The 24,187-nt window shown below is 42.3% G+C and overlaps 1 protein-coding gene across 6 annotated transcripts in view; it reads right to left on the bottom strand.

Moving 5' to 3' along the window:
• The window catches only part of GAB1 (GRB2 associated binding protein 1), a 134,585-nt gene that overhangs the window by 77,666 nt on the left and 32,732 nt on the right, over positions 1-24,187 (bottom strand). Inside the window, exon 1 of one of the 6 annotated variants that reach the window (XM_058666816.1) lies at positions 3,586-3,675. The exons of the other annotated variants lie outside the window; for them this stretch is intronic. The gene's annotated coding sequence lies outside the window, so the exon portion shown is untranslated. Of the gene's footprint in view, positions 1-3,585; positions 3,676-24,187 lie in introns of those variants that run through there. 6 annotated transcript variants of the gene reach the window in all.

Consider the following 24,187-nt stretch of genomic DNA (forward strand, 5'->3'; position numbering starts at 1 on the left):
ATTTTCAACAGAAAAACAGCAGTAAAACCCTGGTGATGAATGGCTCCCTTTGCTAAGAGTCACGCAAAATGATGCAAGGTTAAATGACTTACCCAGATTCCTTTGAAAGGACCTCAAGAATGCCAAAACGTGGATTTCATCAGACAGTCCCAGTGGCTGCGAATCAGCCCCACTGCCACTTCCTTCACTGCTCATTAGAAGTTAACTGCCAGACACTTGCTATACCAGTGAACAGAGCTCCACAAGGTGCCAGCAGAAGCGCAGAGCTTCATCTCTTTCCAGGAGAGAGGATGAGCAATCTCACTGCCATGTGTGGTGGCCCCCGTCTGTCCGGCATAGCAGCCAAGTCTGCTAGGGACTTGGCATCCATCACGGGGACCATCTGGCTCCATTTCTCTGACCTCTACAACAATGCGTTGTCTTGCACTGAGGGGACCCTCAAGAAAAGTCACCTTAACCTCAAAACTACAGGACAGCCAATGGCACCAACTGACTATGGTGAATGAACACAAAATTCAGTTGCAGAAAATGTCAACCTTATTGTGAATTTAAGAGACACAACTATTTTTAAAACTGGTTTAATTTCCGAAAGCAGTATAAAAGTTGATTTCCTGAAAACCTTATTGGTTTAACCAGCTATGAATTACTAACTGAAAAGTGAACAAGATGGAGCCAGCATTGTGGTGCAGCCAGTTAGGCTGCCATTTGTGATGTCAACACCCTATGGAGGAACATCAAGTCGAATCTGAGCTACTTGGCTTTCAGTCCAGTTTCCTGCTCACACTCTTGGAAAGGCAGTGGAAGAGGTTCTAAGTACTTGGGCTCCTATCACCTAGGTGAGAGACTCAGATGGAGTGCCCAGCCACTCGTTTCAGCCTAGCCCAGGTCTAGCTGTTGAAGCTGCTTGGAGATTGAATTAGTCAGCAGGTGAAAGCCCATCTCTCTCACCTTCCCTCTCTGTTCCTTTGCCTTTCAAATAAGTAAGTCAATAAGTCCATCTATCCATCCCTCCCCTTCTTCTCATTCATCATTCTTTTCTGCTCCTCTGCCTTTCGAATAAATGAATGGATAACTATTTTGAGTTATAGTTACTGTTTTTTCTAAGAATTATCTAAAAGAAAGGTTTCACTTTGTTAGATATATTGCATTGAATAAATAAATCCATCTTGAGTAGAGTACAGAATTAACATACTTTCAGTTACTCTTTTGAACAAATTTTTAAATTTCAGAAGAACTTAGTCTCCTAAATGGACTTTTTAATCAGCATATCTCTCATTAACTCTTATCATAGGAAAACCATAAATGGTATAAGATAAAAATGATGAAAAATTTATTTTCAAAAAATATTTTGGAATGCAGAAATGCATTTATACATATTATATTAGAAAAAAAAAAGCCTGTTTGGAGGTCATTTTGTGTCCTGGATGTTTCACTTTCAATCCAGTTCCCTACTAACGGCCTAGGAAAAGCAGTGGATGACACAAGTGTTTAAGCCCCTGGACAGAGGAGAAACTTAGAAGAAGCACCTGGTTCCTGGTCTCGGCCTGGCTCATCCCTGGCCACTGTGACCATTTTGGGAGTAAGCCAGCAGGTAGAAGATCTTTTTCTCTGTGTGTTTCCTGCTATCTCTGCAACTCTGCTTTTCCAATAAACAAATAAATGTTTTGTTTTTAAAGGCAGATTTTAAAACATTTTTAATCATTTGTGTAAAAAGAACACATGAATATGTATAAAAATACATGCTGCAAATTAGTCTGGAAGTAAAGACCACACAATTTTGACAAATTTTTCTACAAGTTTGTTTTTATTTCCTTCTTTATATGCTGCTCAGAATTTTCTAAATTGTCTGATATCTCATAACAGGCTATGTTTTTTAAAGAACTAGGCATGGGGCCCGGCACAGTGGCCTAGCGGCTAAAGTCCTCGCCTTGAACGCCCCAGGATCCCATATGGGCGCCGGTTCTAATCCCGGCAGCTCCACTTCCCATCCAGCTCCCTGCTTGTGGCCTGGGAAAGCAGTTAAGGACGGCCCCAATGAATTGGGACCCTGCACCCGCGTGGGAGACCCAGAAGAGGTTCCAGGTTCCCGGCTTCGGATCGGCGCAGCACCGGCTGTTGCGGCTCACTTGGGGAGTGAATCATGGAACGGAAGATCTTCCTCTCTGTCTCTCCTCCTCTCTGTATATCTGACTTTGTAATAAACTGAATAAATCTTTAAAAAAAAAAAAAAAAAAAGAACTAGGCATGAAGAACATTAACAGCCCTAAAGGCCCAGTTTTCTCCTTTCACTGTGTCCTATAAGGTATAAGGGAATGCAGAAAGTCACTTGGGAAGAACACAAACCATGCTGTGCCCAGATCATACCCAGAAATCTCAGCAGCGCATTCACAAAACAGCATACAGGCCTCAAGGACCTGATGGTGGATATTTCAGAAGAATCAGAAGGGCACCTCGTGAAGTGGAAACACGGCATCCCTAGGGAAGGGGGGGCAGCCCCATTACAACGCAGCTATTATCCACGTCTCAGCTCCACTAAATTGACATTCAAGATGGAGAGGCGAGTGCACACAGCACTCAAACATCTGTGACATATCATTATGGAAGAAGCATGCTTCCAGGAATTCTGGTTCAAGATGACTGCTTCCAAACTGAGAGTACAGCAGAAAACAACAGCTGAACTAAGAAGGTGCATGTGTAGTCACAGTTGAGCAGGAGATCAACCAAACTAGAAACCAGCTCCTCCTCCACAACTAGTTACTGAAGCCAGGGCAAATCCCTACAGCTAGAACGCAGAAGTCAGGACAAAGTTGAACCCTGGAGAATGCTATCCTCAGCAGCCAGTCAAGTCAGCAAAAGGCACAAGGGCCGAGTTCCTCCTGTATTTGCAGATATCGAGGGACAAAATGTTAACAAGCCACTGGTAATGGTCACATGACCCCCGAGTGCTGTTTCTCAGACTATCTTTCTCCGACAAACAAGCTTTGCTCTTGCAAAGCCAACAGATGACCAGAGCAGCCAACAGCAGCCAAGTTCCTTTAGTTTTTAAATGATGGGTCTGCTTAGCGGAGCAAAACAAGTCTTTGAAAGAAATAGTTCAGGAAAAAGGGAAAGTAGGGAGGGTCAGGAAAATGTCTGATAAAATTCCACTGCTTTTCCACAACAGAAACACGGTTTCCCAAGCCCCAAATACAAAAGCGGAGCAGAAAATAAAAGCCTGTTCTTCAGTTACACACTGCCTGAGAGACATTCAGCCTCTTTCACGTGCTGCTTCAATGAATACTCTCTTCACAAGGTCATTATCTCATTTCCAGAGACGAAAACAACACACACCGCACAATTCTCAAATGTCTCTGTACCTACAGAAACAAACAGCTTCACTGACAAATTCTACCTGCCCCAAACATGAATTCATTGAGCTGAAGCCTTCCAACAATCAAACAATGGGCAAGGATACAACAGTCTAACCTGAGAACAAGCAAAATGTCAGAGCAGCATGGTAAAGGCTGTAGAAAAAAAAAATTACCACGAGATGAAACACACGATTCTGATCTATCAGCACAAATATGATGAAGGAAACAAACACACCTTTCACGTGGCTGCCCAAAAAGGCAGCTTTGCTGTTCCTCTGACTTCCATCATCCTGTTCGCAACCAGCATCCAGGAAAGTAATAGATGACCTCAGTAATGTTAGCCTGGCCTGCACCCAAGTCAGTGACTTCAACCGCTCCACATTAATCACAAAAGCCTTACAGAGTGGACACGCAGGGAGAGGGGAAGAGATGAAAGACTGAGGCAGGCTTGTAAGAGCAGAGCTTGCTCCTGGTAAAGAAGTGAGCCAAGAACATTCAGAAGCAAGAGCTCCCTTGGAAGAGACAGGAGTTGTGTCTATGCAACCTAAAGGCATTCCACGCATTGTTAGATAAAATAAAAAAAAACAGTTTGCATGATTTTTTTTTAAAGATTTATTTATTTTTTTATTGGAAAGGGGTATATACAGAGAGGAGAGACAGAAAGGAAGATCTTCCATTGGATGGTTCACTCCCCAAGTGACTGCTGCGGCTGGTACTGAGCCAATCCGAAGCCAGGAGTCTCTTCCAGGTCTCCCACACAGATACAGGGTCCCAACATCTTGGGCCGTCCTCGACTGCTTTCCCAGGCTACAGGCAGGGAGCTGGATGGGAAGCGGGGCTGCAGGGATTAGAACCGGCGCCCATATGGGATCCAGGTGCGTTCAAGGCGAGGACTTTGGCCACTATGCTAACATGCCTGGCTCATGATTACTTTTTATAAAGATTTATTGATTTGTTATTTATACTTATTGAAAAGCAGAGTTACAGAGGGACCCTGATAGACCGTCCATCTGCTGGTTCACTCCTAAAATGGCTGTAATGGCCAGGGTGGGACCAGGCTGAAGCTGGGTACCTGGAAGTCCATCTGAATCCTCCATGTGGGTGGCAGTCCTTAGGCCGTCTCCTGCTGTTTTCCCAAGTGCATCAGCAGGAAGCTAGATGGGAAGTGTGGAGCTGAGACTCAGAACTGGCCCCCTTATGGGGTACTGGCACTGCAGGCAGAGGCTTAACGTACTATGGCAAAATGTTAGTCCCTGCATTAGATTTTTAGTATCTGAGTGACCCTCTCTGGAACAGACTAGAGCACACATTGAGACAGGCTATGTGTCAGGGGTTGCTAACATGCATTAGCATGCTAACATGTGTTATCTCCAGTCACCTAAAGAGGCAGATACTACTAGCCTTTGGTTCCATTTGTGGAAACTATAACCTTCACAATTGGAGGCTTTTTCACCTCCTCTGTTCACAGAGTTAAATGATCTTTTTTGAAATCTTAACTAGAGTTTCTGGAAGAAATTCAATGTATGACTCAAAGCGAGAACCCAGAATGCCAACACTTAATTCAGTACAAGTTAGAAAGGGTTCTAATAATGTAACATAATATTAGTATATATGTGTGTGTATATGTATGTGTGTGTTGTTTTATAGCTCCTAAAAATTGCCTTGTTGATAATATTACTAAGTTTCAAATTCTCCTTGTAGGAAGAAGGGGCAAGCGGGAGTGAAGCCTAGTTCATTTCTGGTCTGTAGACTTTTTAAATTCCTAGGGTCTCAGTTCACAATTGCAGAGTTAGTGCCGAGATTCACAGAGCACAGAAGGAGTAGCCAGGCCCAGAGTTGTGATCTTCAGGAAGTTCTGCTGAAGGACTCGGACCTATCAGGCTTATGATACTTCCAACCCACAATGAATACATTGTTCTTCCTGATCTTTTGAGTCATCTCCCAACGTTTGGTGTTATTTTTATGTCTGTTCCATCAATTTTCTAAGTTAGATTAAAAAACCTAAGCCCTTTCTGATTTGCCTTGCTGGTGGATCCCGAACCGTGATGCAAGAGGCACGCTTTGGTCTGTAAAGGGCCACTGAGTTCCAAGTATCCCTTTGTCCTCCTACCACGATTTCTGCCAGAAATCTCTCAGGACCGAGAGATTAGAAGCAGGGGGTGGTTCTGGTTGTAGTCCCAGCATCAGTGTGTACAGCTAGGCCAAGCCTACCAGTCAGAAACATTGCTCTGAAGCTACAGCCACAGAGTGGCTGCTTCAGTGTGATCTTTAACAGCACACTGGTCAACTGCGGGGCCTAAAGGTGTGGGGCTGGTCCAAGGCCAGAGCCACAAGGTCAGAGAGAGGCCAGGTCTCACTGTTTGAGCTCTGGTGTGTAACCCGAAACTGGAGAATGTGATTAAAAAAGAGATTCTCAGACAAAGAAAGTAAAGATTTGGAGAACAAACAACAACAACAAAAAAATCAGACCGCAAGGGGACATCACCTTTGCAAGTTCCAATCGACTACTTCACAAATCCAAATGTTTCTGTCACCCATAGGAGTCAAGAAAAAATGCAGTTATATTTGAGCAAAAGGAGTCTTCCTCAGTGCTGTTACCAGTGAAGAGTTTTGCTACTAATACACAAGTGTTGAGTCAAAGAGGCCAAGGTATAGGATTCTTCATAGTTAAAACAAGCAGAATGTGGATGGTAGATTCATATAAACTTCACAGACCATGTTTTCATGGGAAAACTCTCTCATTCTCACAATTGTGCCCTGACATCAGAAGACACCAGGCCTCACCAGGCTGACTTGTCTCAGATGCTCAAACTTCTAAGAAGCGCATCTTCAGGTTCTCCTAGACTCTTCCACTCACCCACTGAGTCTCTTTATGACCACTTTTCCTCTAGAGTCACCATGCAAGATAAATACTTGCTCCTCTTCATGCTTTTTTTCCCCAATTTTATTTCATTCCTACCATGATATTGGTTGCAGTGTGGACAGTATTAAACAGGGTTTTCATAAGCCCCAGGCACTGCAAAACACGTTGGAACACAATGGGTTAAATGATCTTTAAGGGCTTCCACTATTGTTTGCCTGGGAAGCTTTGTTCCTAAGGAGGGACCTAAAAGGGAGCACTGAGAGAGAACAGGGGAACATGGCTAAAAATAATCATGGCAAGCTTAAGCAGTTTCTTGGATTTTGCTTCTTTTCCATGTGATTTAAACCTAAACAGACATACACACAGCTTGTTTTTACTGAGTAACACACACAACATAAAAAACTGAGCAATTCAGTGTAACAGAAGAAACTTCATAAAACTCCCACATACAATGATGGTGGATTACATAAATGGGTGAGAAAGTCCCCTCTACCCCAACGCTGTGCCAAGACATCTGACATGCTCGTGTCTGCCAGGACTACACAGTGATTCAACTCACAACCCATTTTTTAGATAAATCAGCATAATATACTGCAATGTTCCAAAAAGTTCAAAAAGGACTTTTTCACCAGAATAGTTAACTTGTTGAGTTTCTCTAAGAGATTTGTTCTGAGAAAAGAATGTTTCCCTGGGAAGGAATTTCAACACTAAAAGCAGAGTGGCAAGTTCTCAGTTATAAACTTAACAAATTGTGAACATCTGTGGTTGAAAGTTGTCACAACGAATTGTGGTATCAAGTTTCAGCTATCTGCCCCCCAACCCCGCAAAACAAAACAACCCCTATCTCCAGCCCCCACCCCCTACACACAAAGTCAGCTAAACAAAGAGACAAACTGAAGCATGGTTATAACCACTGCATCTATGCAGCAATCAGAACAGCAGGATCAATTAACAAATTCTCCTGATGCTTTTCTTATGACTTGGTAAAAAGGATTTGTTCAGTACTTTCAAAAACATTTGTGTTGTGTAAAGTTCAGACAAGATGGCATTAGCCTTAAACTAAACAGCAAACCAAACCAAAGGACCATGAGATTAGATCTAATTAATTTAGATTAGATCTAATTAAATATTATCAACTATCAGCCAAAAGTAATGAGAGTTGTCAGCAGCTTTTACTCTACCTCAGAGAGCAGGTATTTTGTCGACCTGGTGGCTCAATATCCTGCCATTTTCTCTTCTGCCCTCCCCAAGAGCAGTCCCTCCCACAGAATCTTTGAAGAAACAACTAAGCATGATAGGGATCAGGACAAAAAGCGGCTAACACGCATGAGAAGCTCGGAATTGCCTCGTTTCAGTCCCACAGCGTCTCAGTCTGCCAATGCACCATAATTTTTCGATGAAGTACAACATAAACCTTTTTTAAAGCTGTTTGTAATCAAAAGGTACAAAGTGTGAGAATCAAATCCTCCTGGCTATTGAGAGGAGTCTTAAAATAACCACAAGCAGCCAATATTTAATTTGGTTTTCTGACCTTCATGTGAGAATTCTTAGACACAAAATGCCCTTAGAACACAGAGCAACCTAGCTATCCCTTTAGGACCACTCCCTCTGCGATCCAGCTCCACAAACACATCACTTCTGGATGAGACAGATTATTGTGACTGCGAGCATTGTCCTCCGTCTTGTTCTTGATGCACACACTTGAAAAACCATAATACCAAACCTGGCCTGCTCCACAGGGCTGAGCTGGAGAATCCAGCCACATTCTAGTGAGCTGATTACTTTCTTCAATCTCCAAAATATTCAACATACACCTTCACGTCCTTTCTAGTTGTGCAAATAACCCTATAGTCCCCAGACAGCCACACCTCATATTCTTGCAGTAAATCCCCTTTGCCATCCAGTTATTCCCCTAGGTCATTGCTTCTTTGGGTGTTAAATGGCATTGTGTGCTAATACGGAAGTAACATGACTTCTACATTCCCTTCCAAAGTCAAATTTCTCATATTTGCTAGTTCTTTGGACCTGTATTTTTTCAGCTGTGAACTTCTGCACAGCAGTTGTTCTCAACAGGGTGGGGATGGGGGCGTGTAGTGGGGGGGCTGCTCTTTTGCCTCCAAGAGACACCTTGCAGTATCTAGAGTCACTTTCGGTTGGCACATTTGGGATTGAAATGGGCCGTCCTCATCTAGCTGGTTAAGACCAGTTTCATTGCTAACTAACCAATCCCACAAGGCCTCCCCATTGACTCCGATTCATCCAGGCCAAAACATTGTGTTGCTAAGGTGCCAAGCAATGACCCAGAGGAACTAAAGTATTTATTTTACCACATTCAGAAAATTACAGAGACCATTTTTTCTCTCTTAAGATCTATTCATTTTTTTTTATTTTTACTTATTTTATTTATTATTATTTTTAATTCATTAATTACATTGTATTATGTAACACAGTTTCATAGGTACTTGGATTCTCCCCACCCCTCCCCAAACCCTCCCACCATGGTGGATTCCTCCACCTTGTTGCATAACCACAGCTCAAGTTCAGTTGAGATTCCCCCATTGCAAGCATATACCAAACATAGAGTCCAGCATCTTATTGTCCAGTCAAGTTCAACGGCTTCTTAGGTATACCCTCTCTGGTCTGAAGACAGAGCCAGCAGAGTATCATCCCGATCAATTAGATCTATTCATTTTTATTTGAAAGGTGAATTTACAGACAAGAGAGAGAAAGATCTTCCATCTGCTGGTTCACTACCCAAATGGCCACAATAGCCAGAGCCAGGAGCTTCTTTTGGGTCGTCCTCATCTGCTTTTCAAGGCCACTGGCAGGAAGCTGGATGGGAAGTGAAGCATCCGGGACACAAACTGGTGCCCACATGGGATGCTGGTGCTTAGAGGCTGAGGATTAGCCAATTGAGCCATTGCACTGGGCCAACAGAGACTGGTTTCTAAACTCTCTGCTACCCTCCTGCCCTGGTCAGGTAGCTCAAGGGACATCAGCTCCTCTAAGAGAAACAGAAAGCAACAGAGCTTGTTTCTGGCTCCCTTTCTTCTCCTATCTTCCTCTCATCTGCACCCATGGAATGATCAGTGCTGAAAGGCAAGACAAGCAGGGTCCCTTCTCTTGCAGGTGCTATCTCCCAGGCAGGAGACTACAAGACTTTCTCAAAATCATCATGGAAGTGTCCAGACAGAGTAAGTTCCTTATGACTTTTCTTAGGATATCAAATGTGCATTTAATCAGCATGTTTTATAGAGGCGTCTTGAAGGGAAATTACTAAAAGATCAATTTGACTTGAAATGTTCAGTCATGCTTGACAAATGTGGCTTCATTCTACCAAAATGGTGGAAGTTGCCTCTCACCTATGACTGTTCCCTTGATCGTTCTAAGGGAGGATATACTCAAACACCCCTCCAAGACTAATAGAATCTAAGAACTGTTAGGTTTTCTGGCCTTATACTTCATTCTGATTCTTCACTCCAGGGAGGGAATGAGGGAGGGCTAGAGGTCAGAACAGTGACTGCACAAAGGAAACACCTGCTTTATAGCATACTCTGGGACACACGCAGGGGAGCCACACAGTTTTTCCTTCCAATTAAGACACTTTTGAAAGGGAGTTGCTCCAGGATAAGTGTTCTTCGGAGCCATGCAGCACATCTGAAGCCCCTTCAGTTGGACAATAATGTCCCTATGAACCCAGATGAATCATAATAGCCACAGACAGTAAGATACTGAAGTAAGGCTGCTACTTCCAGAGAACCAAAAATCAGTTATAGTGTGGTTAAAATTGTGGCAGAGTGGGTACAATGCCAGCATTCCACATCAGAGTGTGTTTCAGTGGCTCCACTTCTGATCCAGCTCCCTGCTAATGCCCCTTGGAAGGAAGAAGATAGCTCAAGTATCTGGATCCCTGCTACACAGGTGGAACGCTGGGTTCCATGCTTCTGCTTAGTCTAGCATCACGCACTGGGGCTACCTGGGGAGGGAACCAGTGGATGGGAGGTCTCTGTCTCTGTCACTCTGCCTTTCAGATAAACAAATAAATCTTTATAAAAATCAGTTAAAAACAAATAAAACCCAACCTGACATGTATAAATCCACAGAGACTATATAAGCAATGTAGAAAACGAATATACTTTGTTTCAGAATCTACAGCAAAGGAATCCTACAATAGTGTGAGCCAGATGGGATTCAGCATTTCCCTTGTAGCACATGAGAAGAGAGACTATTCAAAGGTTTCTTTTCTTTCACCATGCTCTATACACTGACCTTCCAGTCCACATAGCTACATTTCTCGTACTTGCTGCCAATACAAACCTTCAATGAAAAGTCACTTGACAGTACAGGTTTTGCATGTTCAACAACATTCTGAACCATGGACACTTTTATACTGGGCAAGAGACAGTGTCCGCGCTCACCCCTTGAAAGTCACACTTCTAGCCAAGTGTATGGGCATTTGAATGGTGCCAAGATGTTACATGTTTAACCTAGAAAATTTACACAACAGGAGAGACATTAAACTCCTTGGAAAACAAAGTATTCCCAGGAAGAATAAAGTCAGTGTTCTCTCTGTCTTATTGACACTAACTCATAAATAAGGAAGGGCTTAAAAAAAAACCCAAACAGAAAAACAAAAAAGCACGGTAGCCTCACACAGAATTTGCAAATTAAAAGTCAAACCAGAAATGTACACAGGTGCTTTGAGCACATAACTGGGCCTGAAAGCAAGAGACAGTTCATTCTCCATAGGAAGGTTAGTGAGACTACACAGACCCAGGCAAAGCCAGGAGCAACAGCAGCGGGGGGCAAGGACAACAGCACACCCACTTTCCCACTTTTCTTCAAGCTTTATCAGAAATAAGGTAAAGACCCTAGGGAATCTTGTGTCACCTTCACAGACATAAGAGGCGGAAGTATTCAACTCCTACTTTACTTCAATGTTGTCCATTTGATCTAGGAAGGGGTTTACTACTAGAAATGACAGTCCATGCTGAAAACAGGGCAAAACCCATTCCAAATGTTAACCTTGCCTCATTCAAAGGAACCAAGGAGCCATGATCTGCACGCACTCCACAAAGGGAGGGCTGTGGCTCCAGAAGAGATGAACAGGCTAGATACAGGCAGGGTAAACCACAGATAGGCAATCTTGGTATCAAGTCAGATGGAACTTCAACTTTGGGTTTATTTAGACAGACTGTAAAGATTTGATGTGGGTAAGGAACAGAAATTGCTTCTGTATTTCAAATATCATGTCAAATTAGCCCAATATATTTTAAAAGATATTTATGTATATATCTGTGTCACTCTGCTTTTCAGATTAAAAAAAAAGCAGAAGGAGAAAGGCAGGAAGAGGAGAGAGATCACACATCTGTTTGTTCCTTCCCCAAATGGCCACAAAGACCAGAGAGTAGGTCAGGCTGAAGCCAGGAGCCAGGAATTTCATTCAGGTTTCCTATGTGGGTGGCAGGGGCATAAACACTGAGCCATCTTCTGCTGCCTTCTCAGGCATAGTAGCAGGAAGCTGGATCAGAAGCAGAGCAGCCAGGGCTTGAACCAGCACTCCAATATGGGATTCAGGAATTTCAAGCTGCAGCTTAATCTACAGCAACTGCTCCATGAGTAAATTTTTCGTTTTTGATGAGCTAGGTATAAATCAGGAAATATTAACAGAATTTTTATTTCTTGAAAATTTTTTGGAGAAAATGATGCAAAATGAAATGGATGACATTGTTAAAAGTGTTCACAGTTATTTAAAATGCAATCCTAAATGAGAATGAAGTGCCAGTAACTTGTAATCAAAAACAATGTCCCGGGTGGGGGGGGTTAAGGGGTAGATGGTGTGGTACAGTGGATTAAGCAGCAGCTTGTGAGACCTGCATCCCATATTAGAGTGCTAATTTGAGTCCTGGCTACTCCACTTATGCTCTAACTTCCTGCTAATGCACCTAGGAAGGCAATGAATAATGGCTCAAATGCATGAGTGCATGTCACCCACATGGAAGAGCAGGAAGGCATTATGAATCCCAGCTTTGATCCAGCCTGTCCCTGGCTGTGGTGAGACTTTGTGGGGTAAACAAGCAGATGAATGATCTCTTTCTTGCTCCACCTTTCAAGAAGATGAAGACAAATTTGAAAATAAACATTAAAAATAATGATCTGATATTTTAACTTTTTATTAAGTAATTAATCACAACTATGAACCTTAAGTACATGCTTGTTAATTTTTCAAGTGACACTGTTAGGCAAAAAATAACATTCAAAAGGCTCTTAATGTTGAATACTGTAAGAATGACAATGAAGTGACATTTTGATAGAAATGCTTGGTACTGTATTTAAATAAATAAATCATATAGAAATACCAGAGACTAAGTTTAACGGTACATCAGTACTGACAGTGGTAACACAACTATGTTGTGTGTCTGTGTGTGTGTGTGTGTGTTAAAGGGAATTCAATCTTTGGCTACATTATTAAAATCAAACACCCTGTATAAAGGAAGAAATTATCTGACAGATATTATCCTAGTTTCAATCCCATCTGGAAAAATTAGTTAAATTCTGGGAACAGCATTTTAAGAGAAAATGAATTATTGGAAGAAAGACTGGAATGGTTGAGTATAGAAATCACATCATATGAGAAACTTCTGACAAAACGAGGAGGGTTTTGCCTAATGACAACTCCATGTGAATATGATGGCTAGCCTCAACTTGTTAAGAGATTATAGTGGGGACACTCTGGAACACTGTCCAGTCTGCAGTGTCTCTCCAAATGTCAATGCAATACTCCAGGCAAACGGGACTTCTCAGAAGCCAGGCATGCTGTTCAAACAGCCTAAAATGAAATTTGTCTCTTTGGCAACTATGCTCCCCAGCTGGCTTCTAACAAGTTCAAACCCAAGTTCAACCAGTTTTCTCTAGGACCTTGGTGAGCTGGTGTTAGACTCAGTAGTCATCACCAAAAGACACTTGGTTGTTCCATGTCTGTCTGTCTCCACACTACAGTGCAAGCTTTGGGAAAGCAGGAGCTGGTCCTGCTTACAGTCTATACCCAGCACTGAGAACAAGTCCTGGCCCACAGTAGACATTCAACAACATGTATTGTGCAAACAGATGACTATTAAACAAGCAAAAAGCTATGAGGATAAAAGACAAAAAGCAACTTAACGTTTTTGGTTTTGCTTTTGGTGTGACTTCAAAAGAGAACTGGTATTGGGAAATTACAAGAAGGCAGAATTCTTTCTTATTTTTCTTTGAGAGGCAGTGAAAGAGAAACAGACATACAGAAAAATTCCTGCCCATTGGTCCATTCCACAAATCACTGCAATGGCCAGGGCTGGGCCAGGAAGGAAGCCAGGAAGCAGGAACTTGAGCCAGATTTCTCACCTGGGTGTGTAGAAGGAACATACTCACTTGGGCCTTCACCTGCTACCCCCCAGGGTCTATACTGGCTGGATACTGGAGTTAGGAGGTCAGATCTAGACATCCAAGTACTCCAGTGTGGAATGCAGGCATCTCACCTGCTAGGTTAGAAGCCTGTTCCTGAGATGGTGGGGTTTCATTCAACAAAAGCCTATGCAAACAACAGAACAAGATGCTTCTACGAGTTAAGACATTGTTCTCAATAAGTATTAATCTACATGTTGCATGAAATTGCATGTTAAAGATACTTTACCTGGGTAAACTCAGGCATTTTACAACCAATGACTCTTCACAGAAATGAGTTCTGTAGTGCTATGGGGATGATAGAGATTTTCCATTCATCACAGCCAAGTTGGGCCGTTTCCAGCTACCTCTCCACCTGCTTCTACCTGGTTCTAATCTGCAAAGGCTCAAGTGCTAGTGACCGCAGACACCCTTTGTTCTCCAACTTCCATGGGTTTGGCCAATGTGGAACAAAGTACAAGAGATGAAGAGAGGAGCTCAAAGTCAGAAGTCTGATGCTCTCATGTGTTCTCATGGACAGTCTTATCCTATGATGGACACATTCTCATCGTCTTTTTATAAAATTGTCTTCAAATTACCCAATTTGCAATATTCTGGCTCTGACCTCATTGGTGCTCATCCAGTTTCCATGGGAACACTTTCAGGCAGGGGAGGGAGTTGTGTCGCACATCTCTGATGGATAGTTGTGTCTCCTTCACACTCAGCCAATGCTATAACTCTTACTCATTAGTTTTCAGCACTGCTGAAATACTCTTATTAAAAATGGTTTTCCAGTCACTACAATAGGGAGACACGTAGCACAAGCAAGTCACATTGCGTGAGCCATCTCAGCACAACTGCATAAGCAGCTTGACTTTCTGTGGCTTCTTGGGCTTTAGTTTCTGGGTTAAGCAAACTTGCTGGCTTCACATTCAATCATTCCTTCAGGAACAGGAAGCACTGACAGGTTATCACGCAAAACCATCAGATTTGGAGCACCCAGGGCAGTAATCAGGAAATCGTGTATATATTGTGTTCCTGCTTCAGATATAAGTTTATGAAAGAGGAAAAATACCATCAAGCGTCTTCAGCTTTTATTATTACAGCTGACTTTCTGTGGAAATTATTACTTTTTTTTCTTTTTAGAACACTATTGGGCCCGGCACAATAACCTAGTGGCTAAAGTCCTCATCTTGCATGGCCAGGATCCCATATAGGCTTCGGTTCGTGTCCCAGCAGCCGCACTTTCCATCCAGCTCCCTGTTTATGGCATGGGAAAGCAGTGGAGGACAGCCCAAAGCCTTGGAACCCTACACCCGCTCGTGGCTCCTGGCTTTGGATCAGTTCAGCACCGACCATTGCAGCCATGTGCGGAGTGAATCAGCGGACGGAATATCTTCCTTTCTGTTTCTTTCTTTCTCTCTTTCCTGTCTTTCTCTCTATATATTTGACTTTCCAATAAAAGTATTTTTTTAAAAAAAGAGCATGCATTTATTTGAAAGGTAGAGACAGAGAGAATGAGAGTGGAGAGAGATGGAGAGGTGGGGAAGAGAGCTTGAAATCTTCCATCTGTTGGTTTACTTCCCAAATGGCCACAGTAGCCACAATTGTGCCAGGCCAAAGCCAGGAACTTCATTCTGGTCTCCCACATGGTTGGCAGAAGCCCAAGAACTTGGGTTACCTTCTGGGAACATTAGCTGAAAGCTGGAAGTGGAGCAGGCAGGACTGGAACCAGCACTCCAATGTGGGATGCTGGGATTGCAAGCAGTTGCTGTACCACAACACTGGCCCCTGGACAACATATTTTCACCTGCATTGATTTTTACCTTATAAATTAATATGAAGTGGGAAAATGTTGTCTTTTTTTATTACAGAGAGGTATAAAATCAAGTAAAATGTTTGGTAAGGGTTGATACTTAAGCAACAAGCAATCAGATGGCATGAGAAAAGATGAATTCATGGGGCAGGCATTTGGCATGGTGGTTAAGACACCACGTGGGATATCTGCCTGGCCTTGAGTCCTGGCTCCACTCATGATTCAAACTTCCTGCTAATGCCAACACTGTAAGACAGTAGTCCCTCATTCTTGACTTCTGTCTAGACCCGTCATAGATGTGACAGACATTTGGGGAAGTGAACCAGAAGACTGGAGATACCTCTTTGGGTTAGTCTGTATGTCTATCTTCTGTCTTTCAAATAATTTTTAAAAGATATGTTTCAACAAAGGGGAATAAAATAACATTATAAATCATTACACAGAGAAGAAATACTTAAACAGTATAGATATATAGATATTAAGTATGAATCTAAATAACTACAGAAGGATGGCAATGAACAAGAAAAAAGCTGCAATAATTTTATAATTCCAACAGTTTTATAGGATTGTAACAGCTTCTCAAACTGCTTAATTAGCTAGGTCTTAGCCAATCCCAAACAGCATCATGTCTCCAAAAACAGCACATTCCAAAAAACTTGATGACTGTTGTGAGAAAAACGGGAATTAAGAGAACACTGAAAGACTGATGCATGCTTCTTCCACCACTGCACTGTGGTTCTGCTGAAGGCTCCTTTTGCTCTTGAGACACATTAAGTCATCAGTACCAAGGTACAAGAAATTCTCTGCTACCCTGAAATGAACCCCTATTTCCGCTTTTTATCAAAACATCATTCTTCTCTTTCAAAGACCTGTGGCTGTGGCTAAGAAAAGTAGTTCAAAATCAAAGTCCTTTCAACCTGCATCCAAGAAGGTTGCTCTGGGGCCTGCAGCCTGAAGATCCTCATCCCTCTACCTTAATGTAGACCAAATCATGGCCCTGAAAAAGGTACAAGGGCAGCCTCAGCCCCTGCACTTGGAGAACTCTACTCTGTCCCAGTAAGGCTTCATTAATAACCAGAATATAACTAGAATATACTCTCGTGGAAGAGAAAAGAAAAACCAAACATTCTCCCGGCACAAATGAAGGGTCCTACACAAGCAGGAAGCACAAAAGTAAAAAGCAGCTGTCCTGGGCCTCTGCCCCACAAAGAGGTATTCACCATACATTTTCCTCATTTGGCCAACAGTGCTCATGCTGTGTCCCTTTTCAACTTGGGCCTTCTAAGTATACAAATAAATGCAGAATTTCCTTTCCAGAGACAGAGATTTTCCCCACTCTTGCCAACAGATACTGGGTCCAATTCAACACACATTTATTGAATTCTAGTTATGTGCCAGGAACCAGACCATTGCACTAACAATAGAAAGATGGGTTTTCCCAGAAACGAAGTTGTCTTTCTTAATCCTTAAGACATAAGTTTGTGGCATCTCAACTACAAACATTAACCACCAGTTATTCTACGTTACAGCCTTCACCTTGTGAAACCCAAATGATATCTATTAATTTAATTCACCAGCCTGGCCCAGGCCAGATTATTATGGCATTTAGGGTGTGAATCAGCAGGTGGAAGGTCCCTCTCCCTCCACCTCCCTGCTAACCAGCTATGTCTTTCAAATAAACACAAAACATTTATAACTCTAAAAAAAAATGTCTGAGAGCCCGGCATAGTAGCCCAGAGGCTAAAGACTTCGCCTTGAATGTGCCAGGATCCCATATAGACGCCGGTTCTAATCCCGGCAGCTCCACTTCCCATCCAGCTCCCTGCCTGTGTCCTGGGGAAACAGTCGAGGACAGCCCAGAGCCTTGGGATCCTGCACCTGCATGGGAGACCCTGAAAGAAGTTCCTGGCTCCTGGCTCCTGGCTTCGGATCGGCTCTGGCTGCTGTAGTTACTTGGGGAGTGAAACATGGGATGGAAGATCTTCCTCTCTGTATCCCCTCCTCTCCTCTCTGTATATCTGACTTTGCAATAAAAATAGATAAATCTTTTTTAAAAAGTTTGAGGCAGATTTTAAGATTCTTCTCAGGATGCTCACATCACAGCAATTGGGTTCGAGACCCAGATCCACTACATCGCATACAGCTTCTTGCTAATGAGTATCCCAGGAAGCAGCACGTGGGTCCCTGCCATTCACATGGAAGATCCAGACTGAATTCCTCTGGATTGGCCCAGACCTGGGTGTTAAGGGGTAGTTGAGGAGTGAACACACAGATATGAGATCTCTGTCTCTCTACTTTTTACATTAACAATTTCATTCATTAACTTCAAAGCAATTTATTGACTGCTGCAAGGCTACTTTTGATAGTAACAGAAAGGAATTTATCTCATAGGGCAGAATCTGAAAGAGATAAATATATAATCAAATTCACACGCTCCTAGAGTGCAATGCATAAATACTTTGGTAATGAAGGGGAGGAGGTGATTTGTTACTCAACAGCTCAAGGGGAAGACAAGGTGAAAACACCACGAAAGGCAGTAGCACTCTAGGCAGTCCACAGAAGAGGAAACAGTACAACATTCAGCAATGACAAGTATGGGATGTGGGCAGACAGAAGTAAGAGAAATGAGCCCGTGAAAACTGAATGAAGATCAGGACATTTCAGTTTGAAAGTAAGCTGAATCTACTTCAGATGGGCAAGTTGTGATTGAATCATAAACACACTGTTATTCAGCTATAACAAGGAATGAAGCCCTGATGCATGCTACAACATGGACAAACCTTAAAAACATGCCAAATCACAAAGCAATTAAGACTCTCTGTGTGATACCCACATTTCCCTTCTCAGTACCTGCCTTGGAGTACTGGCTTTGCTACAAATGCCAGCTTCTACTAACAGGCAGCCTGGGAGACAGCAAATAATAACTCAACGACCCATGTTCCTGCCACCCACATGGAAGGCTGGAATGGAATTCTGTGCTCCCAGCTTCAGCTGGCCTACCATTGGCTACTGCAGGCATGGAGATCTCTGGTTTTATTCTCTCTCTCCTTTCTTACTACCTTCTCCACTCCCCCTTTTTTGGTAGAGAATTATTTATTTGAAAGGCAGAGTTATAGAAAGGGAGCGAAGAAGAGAGAAAGAGAGAGAGAGAGAGAGAATGTTCTAAGAGGTGGTTCATTCCCCAAGTGGCTGCAACACCTGGGGTTGGGATAGCTCCAAGTCAAGAACTAGGAACTTCATCTGAAATCTGAAATACTTCAACATCTGAAACTTCTAAGGGTTAACATGATACCACAAGTGGAAAATTCCACACGTGATCTTTTGTGACGGATTGCAGTAGTGAAAACACAAGCGTATTTAAAAAAACACATAAACACAAAAAGTTATCTTCCATCTGGGTGTACAGGGAATGTATTAAATATATATAAATTCTGTGTTCACACATGGTGCCCACCCCTAAGACGTCTCATTACAGCTGCTAATTTCCAAAATCCAAAAAACCCAAAATTCTGTTCCAGAATTCTGCATGAGGCATACTCAGCCATAGCTACTGTGAGCAGTCAGCATCCTTTACAAGGCCATTGTGGTCACTGCAGAGAGAATCAGCACATGAAAGGCTTCTTTGTCTCTTTGTTTTCCAAAAAAAAAAATGAAAATATAAACACATAAAAATCTTTCAAAGTGAAACATGAGAAATTTTCAGATGCTACTTTTTGTTTTGTGTTGTCCAGTTCATTTATTTGCTCTTAATGATAGAAAATGAGTCTGACATTAGTATTTAATTCAGTATGCCTTTATTGCAGAGAAAAATCCAAAGACTTTGGAAAATCACAAGTTTCCTCTTCTCACATGTACCATTAAATTCTGATTTTTTGCTTTGCTAACAATGATGTTAGAAAAAAGCACGAGTATAAGCAAAACCTGATGCATTACAAGCAAAAAATTAATATTGAGAAAAAACAAATGAAAGTGCAAAAATTGCACATGAAAAAAATAAAATACTCTATCTGCACATATGAAACAACTTCAAAAAGTCTATGGAAAATGCATGTTATGAAAACCACCTTATATTTTAAAACAATTTTCATTCATTTATTTATTGGACGAGCAGACAGACCTAAACAGAAGATGAGAGGCAGTTCCTATCCACTGCCTCACTCCCTAAATTTCCACCAAAGTGAGGGGGGCTGAACTGGACGAAAGCTGGGAGCCAGAAATTCAGCTTAGGTCTCTCCAATAGGTGTCAAGAACCTAATTATGCGAGCCACCCCGCTGTCTAGCAAACACAAACACCGCAGCAGCAGGACATTGGAGTCAGAGTGGTATGCTGAACCCAGATACTCAGGACACGGGGACACAGGTATCTTACCTGGTAGCTCAACTGCTGGGCAAAATGCCCATCCCTAGACCTACTTTTTACTTCCATTCCTTCTGAGAGTGTTCAGAAATACTTTAACACTTAAGGGACAAATACAAGGAAAACACTCTCCATAGTACAAACCAGTGGCTTGAGGGATGGTCTTAATTTTCTGTTTATCTTCTTGGTCATAAATGTAACTATTATTTATTAGTGTATCTCTTATCAGGAAAATCTTTTCACTCATTTTCAATTTCTATACTTTGCAGTGATGTGATTTTCTTTCTTTCCAAGGAACAAATCTGCCTCTAAAACAATCTTTCAGGACTGGCACCCCAACGCAGTAGGTTAAGCCTCTACCTGTGACATTAGCATCCCACATGGGCACTGGTTCATGTCGCAGCTGCTCCACCTCTGAGCTAGCTCCCTGCTTATTGCATGAAAAAATAGTGGAGGATTGCAGTCCTTTGGTCTCCATACTTCCTGTGGGAGATCTGGCTCCTAGCTTCAGACTGGTTCATCTTGAGCCACTGTGGCCTTTTGAGGAGTGAACCAGCAGACAGAAGATCTCTTCCCTTTCTGGGACTGGGCCTTTCCAATAAAATTAAGTAAGTAAATAAATAATCTTTTAATTTTTTAAAGATTTATTTATTTTTATTGGAAAGACAGAGTAAGAGAGAGAAGACAGAGGAAAAGACCTGTCTGCTGGCTTACTCCTCAATGGCCAGAACTGAGCCAAGCCAAAGCCAGGAGCCAAGACCTTATTCTGGGTCTCCCATGCGGGTGTAGGGTTCCAAGGCTTTGGGCCATCCTCTACTGTTTTCCCAGGCCACAAGCAGGGAGCTGGATGGGAAGTGGAGCAGCCAGAACATGAACCAGTGCCCATATGGAATCCTGGTACATGCAAGGCAAGGATTTAGCCACTGAGCTATTTGGCCAGGCTCAATAAAAATCTTTAAAAAAAAAAAAAAAACTTCCAATGTGCTTATCAATATACTGTACTTTTAATTCTTATAATGATGAAAAAGTATGGATTATAAAAAATTAATCAAGTATACAATAGGAAAAAATTACTGCCAATTCTTGATAATGACCTCACTTTTGTCAATAGAACATGACTATGTTTATCTTTAAGAATTGCCACTCTGGGGCCTGGCGGCATGGCCTAGCGGCTAAAGTCCTCCCCTTGAAAGCCCCGGGATCCCATATGGGCGCCGATTCTAATCCTGGCAGCTCCACTTCCCATCCAGCTCCCTGCTTGTGGCCTGGGAAAGCAGTCGAGGACGGCCCAAAGCTTTGGGACACTGCACCCGCGTGGGGGACCCAGAAGAGGTTCCTGGTCCCGGCATCGGATTGGCGCATACCGGCCCGTTGCGGCTCACTTGGGGAGTGAAACATCGGATGGAAGATCTTCCTCTCTGTCTCTCTTCCTCTCTGTATATCCGGCTTTCCAAAAATAATAAAAATCTTTAAAAAAAAAAAAAAAAAAGAATTGCCATTCTGGGCTCGGCACAGTGGCCTAGCGGCTTAAGTCCTTGCCTTGAATGCCCATATGGGCGCCGGTTCTAATCCCAGCAGCTCCACTTCCCATCCAGCTCCCTGCTTGTGGCCTGGGAAAGCAGTCGAGGACGGCCTCTGCACCCGTGTGGGAGACCCAGGGGAGGTTCCTGGTTCCCGGCTTCGGATCAGTGCAGCACCAGCCGTTGTGCTCACTTGGGGAGTTAGATGAGTATATCTAACTTTGTAATGAAAATAAATAAATCCTAAAAAAAAATTGTCATTCTGTAGTAAGCAGAACAGCAAATATTCACAGATGTGAATCACTGAAGGATTTAAGGACTGTTCTTTCACTAAAACTAAATTACTCAGGTCAGTATGGTGGTTCCACAGGCTAATCCTCCACCTGTGGTGCCAGCACCCCAAATGAGCACCAATTCGTATTCCGCCTGCTCCACTTTCGATCCAGCCCCCTGCTTATGGCCTGAGAAGGCAGTGTGGGTGGCTCAAACATTGGGATTCTGCACACACAAGAGATCCAGAAACAAGCTCCAGGTTCCTGGCTTTAGATCAGGTTCAGCTCTGGCATGTGCAGCCATCTGGGGAATGAACCAGCAGATGGCAGTTCTCTCTGCCTTTCAAATAAAAACAAATAAATCTTAATAAATTACTTAAATGTCAGTTTTCAATTTCACATAATTATGGGGACTACAATATAAATTGATTTTCACATTAAAGAAACTGCTAAAATAATGAAGAAACTCACAAAGAAACAGTGCGTATTGTCCCTAATGCCTAAGACACGCAAATAGAGTATCACAGCCTGGGTTTGAGTTCCGGCTCTGCTCCCAACTCCAGCTTTCTGCTGATACACTTCCCCGGAGCAGCATGTGATGGCTGGATCCCTGCCACCCCTGTGAGACTTGGCTTCAGTTCCTGGCTGCTGGCTCCCTCTCTGGCCTGGCAGGGCCCTGGGCATGGGCAAAGTCTGAGCAATGAAATGGAGGACGGAAGTGGTCTCTCTCTCTATGCCTCTCAAAAGTCTGAAAACAATAAAACTAACAAGGCAATAAAGTATATGATTTATTATTAGTGGTTTCTACAGAGAAGAAAAAGAGCACTCTCAGACGTATTTTCAAATTCAAGTACTGATTCAGGAATCACCACGTGTAGACTCTGTTAAGTGGAATTCTAGAGACAGTAACTGGTTCTGGGAGGATATAGTCATTAGCTCATCTGCCAGAAACAGTTAATACATCACTTAAATTACAGACTTGAACTGAAAACAAAGAGATTCACTAACAGAGAGGTTTGTGGTTCAAATCATTTGAAATTAAAGATTAGGTAAGTTTTTTCACGTTTCAAAGAAGAAAAGGTCTTTTTCTGCATAATCTAAGTTACAATTCTGAAAGCTCCAAAAAGACTTATGTTTTACTCCAGGGAGTTCTCAGGACACTTTATAAATACTGGCAGAATTTTGTAGATAAACATCCAGACTTCCCACATTCCAGCTCCCAGAAACCAGGTTTTTTTCTATCAAAACTTATTGAGATACATGGGGTAAATGACCTTAGGGAAAGAAACTTAGGCCACTGAATATATTTGAAGAAATATTGGATTATATGCCCTGCATGCATGAACATGTATGATAGTTGTTTTAGGGGAATAACACACACTTGATATGAGCTTAGAACCTACAGAAAACAGTTTTGAAAGAACAACAAAAAATGTGTAGCCCTAATATCCCTATATAATCTATGAGCACTCTCCTTGTAGAAAGCATCAGCTTCTGGAGTGATTTCTATCAATCATCCTGTCATTCTGGGAGGGGGGTCTTCAAACAATTCATGGCAGGAGTCTATTACAAAAAATTTCACATGGATTTTAGTGTTTTCTATGAACATAAGCTTATATTTCAATCCCACTTGTCCAGAAAATTTTTTTATTTCCTATCTTTATGTGAATTTCATAATGCATGTGGCTCTCCATTCTTTTTATGACAAAAAGCTAGGATAAAAAAGTTTGTTTCTGAATTTCTTACTGTTGATAAGAAAGACAAATTTAGTAATACTTAAAAGATACAAAGGTGGGGGTTACAACTGTTCTTTTTTAAGAATGTCAATGTTTTTTCTACTATCATCTAAAAATAAATTTGACAACAGACCTACATATGGCAAAGAAAATGGGCAAATGAAGACAACAATTCAGAAAATGAAGAACTGCTGAATCTCACAGCTAAGTGACCTTCTGGGCTATCTAAGGGAAAACCGCCTGGGACCTTGCCAGGACAGAGTCCCTACCTGACTCACATGTGAACCTGTTCCACAAAGCCTTTCATGTGTCAGGGACTCTGAAGACACATCTGAAATAAACTGTCAATGTCTATTGGATGAATGAAATTCAGTTTAATGTAATAATTTATAAACCTAGAAAGAAGGACTTCTAGCTCTAGTCCTTCTCCAAAGAAACTGCTTATTGTTCATTTATATAAGAGCAATGAACAAAAAAGCCTGGGTGGGAAAACATGTAACGGCAGTTCCCAATTAATGGGAAGGTTGTTAATCTCAAAGTTTGCATGTAAGTAGATTCGCTGAGCTCACAAGGCATTTTCCCATAGCAGGAACACTGCACATTATGGTTCACTTCCTTGACCAGCCCACAAAAAGCTTCCTTAAGTATACAGTTCCAACTGACACTAACCACCATGCAGAAAAATGCTGCGTGAGAAAATGCATTCAGCTTGGCACTGTGGGAATCATCTGCTTCCCCAGCGGGCAGGTCTGTTCAAGATGAACGAAATCAGAGCTGGGAAGTGTTGCTAAGTAAAAGATGGGTTACCTCCCGACTCCCCTCCTGCTCCCTCATTCATCACGCAAGCATACTTT

This window comes from Ochotona princeps, chromosome 7 (genome assembly GCF_030435755.1).
Source record: "Ochotona princeps isolate mOchPri1 chromosome 7, mOchPri1.hap1, whole genome shotgun sequence".
NCBI classification, from domain to species: Eukaryota; Metazoa; Chordata; class Mammalia; order Lagomorpha; family Ochotonidae; genus Ochotona; species Ochotona princeps.